This window comes from Carlito syrichta, unplaced genomic scaffold (genome assembly GCF_000164805.1).
Source record: "Carlito syrichta isolate Samal-C Ts95f unplaced genomic scaffold, Tarsius_syrichta-2.0.1 Scaffold302727, whole genome shotgun sequence".
In the NCBI taxonomy this organism is placed as follows: domain Eukaryota; kingdom Metazoa; phylum Chordata; class Mammalia; order Primates; family Tarsiidae; genus Carlito; species Carlito syrichta.
In genome coordinates, this window is record NW_007246823.1 from 597328 (window position 1) to 603128 (window position 5801).

The following is a 5801-nucleotide window of genomic DNA, read 5'->3' on the forward strand; positions in this document are numbered from 1 at the left end:
CACTTGTTGACACAAACACAGCTGTGAGACACTGATATACCAAGGTTATGAAACCTTACCAAGTTGATTGTACAGTGCTGCCAACGTAAGTGCACAGGGGCAAGTTTGTGAACTTAACTATCAGACCTTGAATATGCAGTGTTCCTGAAAGATGGAATTCATTGATATGGGAGCTAAATGGTAGAAATGGAAATTACCTTTCTTACCATCCTACCTAAGGAATTTGTGTTTCTATTCCTCACCAACTTTCGATTCTGTGGGACCAGAAGCCCTGGCTCCAAAGGAGGCACGCCATGGAAGAGTGCCCCATTGGGGGACACAGGAAGGTCAGAGATGCCATGATACCCACTCAGATACCTTCACCAGCCAGTGCACCCAATGCTGCTGTATAGGCCGGCCCCTCTCCAGGGGATTGCTCTGAGATGAGAGTAATCTTTCCCCAGAGCAGATTATGGCCAATGACTGAATGAAATAGAGCATAAAGGTCAGCTCCCTTGCCACTAGGGGAGGAAAGTCTATGCTGCAGTTTGTGCTCCATGGCCATATTTTGTGGATCAGACCAGGTTAGACTTGACCTGAGACCACATCCTTGCTTGGCTCCTTCCTCTTCCTGCTCCTGCTTCTCTCCCTCTTCTATAGTTTTTTTCCTGAAAGGCACTTCTTCAACATATCATGTGCCTCCAAACCACTGTCTGAGGCTCTGCTTCCAGAAGCCAATCTAAGATCCTTTCCCTGGTTATATGGATTGCTTCAGGGAGGGCCAATGAGCTCAGTATGTCCAATTAGGGTTGACCCCCAAAACCTGCTGAGAGCCAGGCTATGTGCCTGGAGGTGCTGGCAACCACTTTGCCCCCATGATGGGGATCCGCTTGTGGGTAGAGCCAACACAGAGGAAAGTGTAGTGAAGGATAGAGTGAGATCAAGTTCTGAGGACACTGCTTAAACCCTTAGATTCAGGCAAGCACGTGTCTTCAGCACACACCTTTTTGTTTTGCTGAAATCATTTTGATTGTGTTTGGGAATCCCATCATGCCTGAGTACCCCATCTCTCTGGGGACCTTCCTAACTGCACAGCTACAGGTGGTTGATGTGTAATGCTCATCAAGATGAAGGGAGGACATGCAGAGTCCTGACATGCTTTCTTAATTATCCCAAAATTGCTGGGCTCGGTGGCTCAGCCTGTAACCCCAGCACTTTGGGAGGCCGAGGCTTATGGATTGCCTGAGTCCATGGGTTCGAGACCAGCCCGGGGAACTTGGTGATAACTCGTCTCTACAATAAATCAACAAATTAGCTGGGTGTGGTGGCTCATACCTTTAGTTCCAGCTACTTGAAGGCTAAGGTGGAAGGATTGGCGATGCTGGGGTGGCTGTGAGCAAGCCACTACACTTCAGCCTGGGCTATGGAGTGAGACTCCAACTCAAAAAAATAAAAAAATTATTCAAAAAAGAGATGATTTTAGTTTTGGTTGATTTTAGTAGGTCTTGCATTTATTTTTATTTATTTATTTGAGTCAGGGTCCCATTCTGTCACCCAGGCTGGAGTATAGTGGCATGGTCATGGCTCACTACAGCTTCAACCTCTGAGTTCAGATGATCTATCCTTCCACCTCAGCCTCCCGAGTAGCTGTGACTACAAGTGTGCAACACCACACTTGGTTATTTAAAAAAAAAATTTTTGTAGAGACAAGAGCTTGCTATGTTGCCTAGGCTGGTCTTGAACTCCTGACTCAAGCAATCCTCACACCTTGGCCTCCCAGAGGGCTGGGATTATAGGTGTGAGCCACCACACCAGGCCTTGTATTCCCATTTTTTAAAATGAATAACCCACATAATGTTTTCAGAATGAATTCTGTTAATGAAATGTATTAATGTAACAAAATGCATTATAAAATAAACTATTCCAGATAACAGAGTTTAACACATAGGGAAAAGGGAAATGAGATTATTTCTGCTTCTGAATACATCTAGATATCAGCCAGCACTATCATATTCAGAGCATAAATTATAAAAATCCTATGATCCATCTTTGATGGACAATCATGAGAGGGTAGCCACCCACAGAGAGCCGATAAGGGAAAAAACTGAGTTTTACTTACCTTGTTGGGAAGACACTTTCCATGATCCAGATGAAAGAGCAGATAATTGGGTTCACCCTAAATGTAAGAAATCCAGTTGGTTTACCAGCCACAGAGATCCGTCTCCATGTATACTAGAGTTCAAGGCTGTGGCATCTCCAGCAGCTGTTACCTGACTCTGCTACTGACGTCACAGACGGTATTGTTAACAAGCAGACATCATAATTTATGCATGGAGCTATGGGAGCTCTGCTCTTTCTCTGCTGTATTGAAGGTCCTGCTTATTCACAGGAATAAAACCTGAATTAGTGTCTGAGAAATAAGCTAAAAGTTTTCATCAATTTAGGCATAAAAATAAGGTTTCACTATAAGCTTCAAAAAGTTTTGTTGTGGGGAAACAAAAAGAAAATCAAATGAGAATTTGGTTGGCGGGTGAATATTCAGGCTGCTCTTTCTTAGAAAAAAATAACAAGAATGGGGTCTTAAGCTGGAGAAAAATAGATTTAAATATGCGTTAGGTATGTATTGTACCCCAATGTTTTCCATACATCATCTCACTTATTCCCCAGAATAATTTCATTAGGTAGAAATTTTTAATTCTTTTTTTAAATTGATAGACAAAAATTGTATTATTTATGGTGTGCAACATGATGTTTTGATGTATGTATTCTTTGTGGAATGACTAAGTCAAGTTGCTTAGCACATGTATTATTAGGTAAGTATTATTAATTTCCCATTACAGATGAGGAAACCAAAACTCACAGAGGTTCAACATCGTGCCCACAATTTCAAAGAAAATAAGCAGGTAGAGACCGGATTCAAATCTACACTGAGTGATATCAAAATCTGGTCTTTTGCTTGTTTGTTTGAGTCAGAGTCTCACTCTGTCACCCAGGCTGGAATGCAGTTGTTTGATTTTTTGTAGAGACAAGGACTCATTCTGTTGCCTAGGATGGTCTCAAACTCCTGGACCCAAGCAATCTACACATCTCGGCCTCACTTTGTGCAGGGATTACATGTGTGAACCACCATGCCAGGCTGCAAAAGTCTGATCTTTCTGTGTGTATGTATGAGGTGAGGAAGTTTGGGGCATATGAATGGTGCCAAACCTTTGAGGATTATTTCCTGTTCAAATTACCATCCATTCCTTGACTGCAGTAAGTTCTTTTTTTTTTTTTCAACGAAAGGGAAACTTTATTGAGGCCCCAGAGCCACGGGCCAGGGCAGGAGGCTGCCTTGCAGGAGGAGCTGGCGAGGGCCTTATTTGACTTTCTTCTTGGGGCACAGGTTGTTGGTGTGCCCATACTTCTTCTTGTGGCAGTTGACTTAATGGGGGTGCAGGCGTGTGTAGCACTTGTGGCAGATCATCTTATCACACTTGTACTTCTGGGCGAACTGGCGGAGGGAAGGTTCAATGATGCCACCTCTCAGGCACAGCACCAGGTGCAGGGTGGACTCTTTGTGGATGTTGTATTCTGAAAGAGTGCGACCATCCTCCAGCTGTTTGCCTGCAAATATCAGACGCTGCTGGTCAGGTGGGATGCCCTCCTTGTCTTGGATTTTAGCTTTGACATTCTCGATGGTGTCACTGGGCTCAACTTCAAGGGTGATTGTCTTGCCTGTGAGGGTCTTCACGAAGATCTGCCTCTCTGCGTCAGCCCAGCCGCCTTGTTGAACAGGTCCAGTAAGTTCTTAAAGACTACAGATTTTGAGTTCTATCTGATCAGGAAAACAAAAATACTCTAGATAGTTATAATGGGAAGTTTGATTCAAGAAATTAATTACAAAAGTGTTGGGAGGGATAATGATTCAGATGGAACTTCTGGTATGGTTGAATTGAGAGAACTGTAATAGAGTATACCATAAACTTAGGTTAAGAACATGCTATAACCCAATAAATATGTAATCAGCTTGTGGACAATAACACAGCCATTTTATTTTCTGCTTTAAAACATAACCTGTAGCTGTTTAAAGTTTCAGTTATGGGAAAAACTGCAAAGCTCCAGTTCAAGCTTCAACCCCTTCCCTTGACCTACTTTCCCCTTAGCAACAACCAATCAGGTGCCAGGGGAAAATCACCTAAAGTTTCCAAATGTCTCTGCAACTTCCCCAGCTAGTGGGCCAAGGTCAACCCGAGTCAAGCTAGCCAATCCTCCACGATTAAGCTGACCACCAGAGGTTACTACCCAATTAAATGGTAACAAGACTGGAAAGTCCCCCCATACTCCTCTTCCCTTTGTGTAAAAGCATAAAAAGTATCTGCTTAAGGAAGTCAGGGCCTCTGGGTGTACTCCGCTGCGTAGGTTGTCGACAGAGGTCCAGGCACGAGCTTGTAAATAAAGACCCTCTTGAACTTTCATCGGAATTGGCTCTTGGTGGTCTCTCGGATTGAACTTTCGGCCACTACAGAATAAGGAGATCAAATCATCCTTGCTAAAAGAAACTAAAAAGATGGACAAAATTGCCCAAAAACGTGCTATCAGCTCTTTGGAAATTGACCAATGGCATATAACAATCTGAGAAGTGTTTATACTTGAGTATCTACTGGTCTTTGTGGAGATCTATGGCATTGTAGTCTGGGGCTTATTTCATCCTCATCTACCCACCCCACCAGCTTGATCAGCATGGGTGTTCTGCCACGGAGGGCAATCCACAAGGACCTGCAACTTTTCTACTGTCACTGTAGGGGAATCACTCTAGTAAGAGCAATGGATGAAACTCACAGCCCAGAGACAAGAGAGTTGGGAAGAGCCAAAAACATTTCTATTAACTTGAGGCTGAAGTTGTGGTTGAGGCAAGCATATTCCTGACTGACGCTGTGCACATTTGCCACATACGTAGCAAAGTCTTAGGATCCCTAAGTTGTTCACACACTTCTGGCAAACACTAAACTTTGTGTATGAACATAGAAGACTCAAAAGATTTCATCAGAAAGCAAACCCCAGGGGAGATCCTAGAACAGCTCGACTTTTAAATGTGCTTCCCTACCTATATTCAGATGCACCAGCAGAGAATGCAAGACTGATTGGTTTGAGGGTTTTGAGCACAATCTCTGTCTAATCACTGGCTGACCACTAAGCTATGCAGACACCATGCATCAGAGGAAAACAGAGTAAAACCAAGAATATATTGTTGAGCGAAGACATCAATGGCTGCACAATACAGGGGAGATAGATTTCACAGATGTAACCAGGTAAACTACTAAGAAAAACCAAAAAATAATAACCAGCAACAGAAACAACTTTTAGAAGGAAAAAAAAATCAAAATCCAGAGTTGCTACAATGACCATTTTTAACAAAAAATTATAAGACATGCAGAGAAACAGAAAAGTATGACCTATACTCAGGGAAAAAAAGCAGTCAATAGAATCTTCCTCTGAATGACTACAAAGTTATCAAACAAAAATTTTAAAAGAGTTATAGTAAATATGTTCAAACAAAGAATATCATGTTTAAAGACAAAAAATTATGACAACAGTGAATCAACAAACAGTGATTCTCAATGAGGACATAGACATTATTTAAATATAAAACATTTGGTGTTGAAGAGTACAATAACGGAAGAATTCACTAGAAGTGTTTGTGTTAGTCTGTTTTGCATTATTATAAAGAAATATTTGCCAGACTCGGTGGCTCACCCTATAATCCTGCGCTTTGGGAGGCTGAGGTGAGTGGATTGCCTGAGCCCGCGGGTTTGAGACCCGCCTGGGCAACTTGGCGAGAC

The 5801-nt window shown here is 42.6% G+C and overlaps 1 pseudogene across 1 annotated transcript in view; it reads right to left on the minus strand.

Annotated features, from left to right (window-relative positions):
- Positions 1 to 3242: 3242 nt before the first annotated feature.
- LOC110595559 overlaps positions 3243 to 5801 on the minus strand; it is a 26748-nt pseudogene continuing 24189 nt past the window's right edge. Inside the window, exon 3 of the transcript XR_002481915.1 lies at positions 3243 to 3768. The product of XR_002481915.1 is annotated as a ubiquitin-60S ribosomal protein L40 pseudogene (transcript). The remainder of the gene's footprint in view (positions 3769 to 5801) is intronic.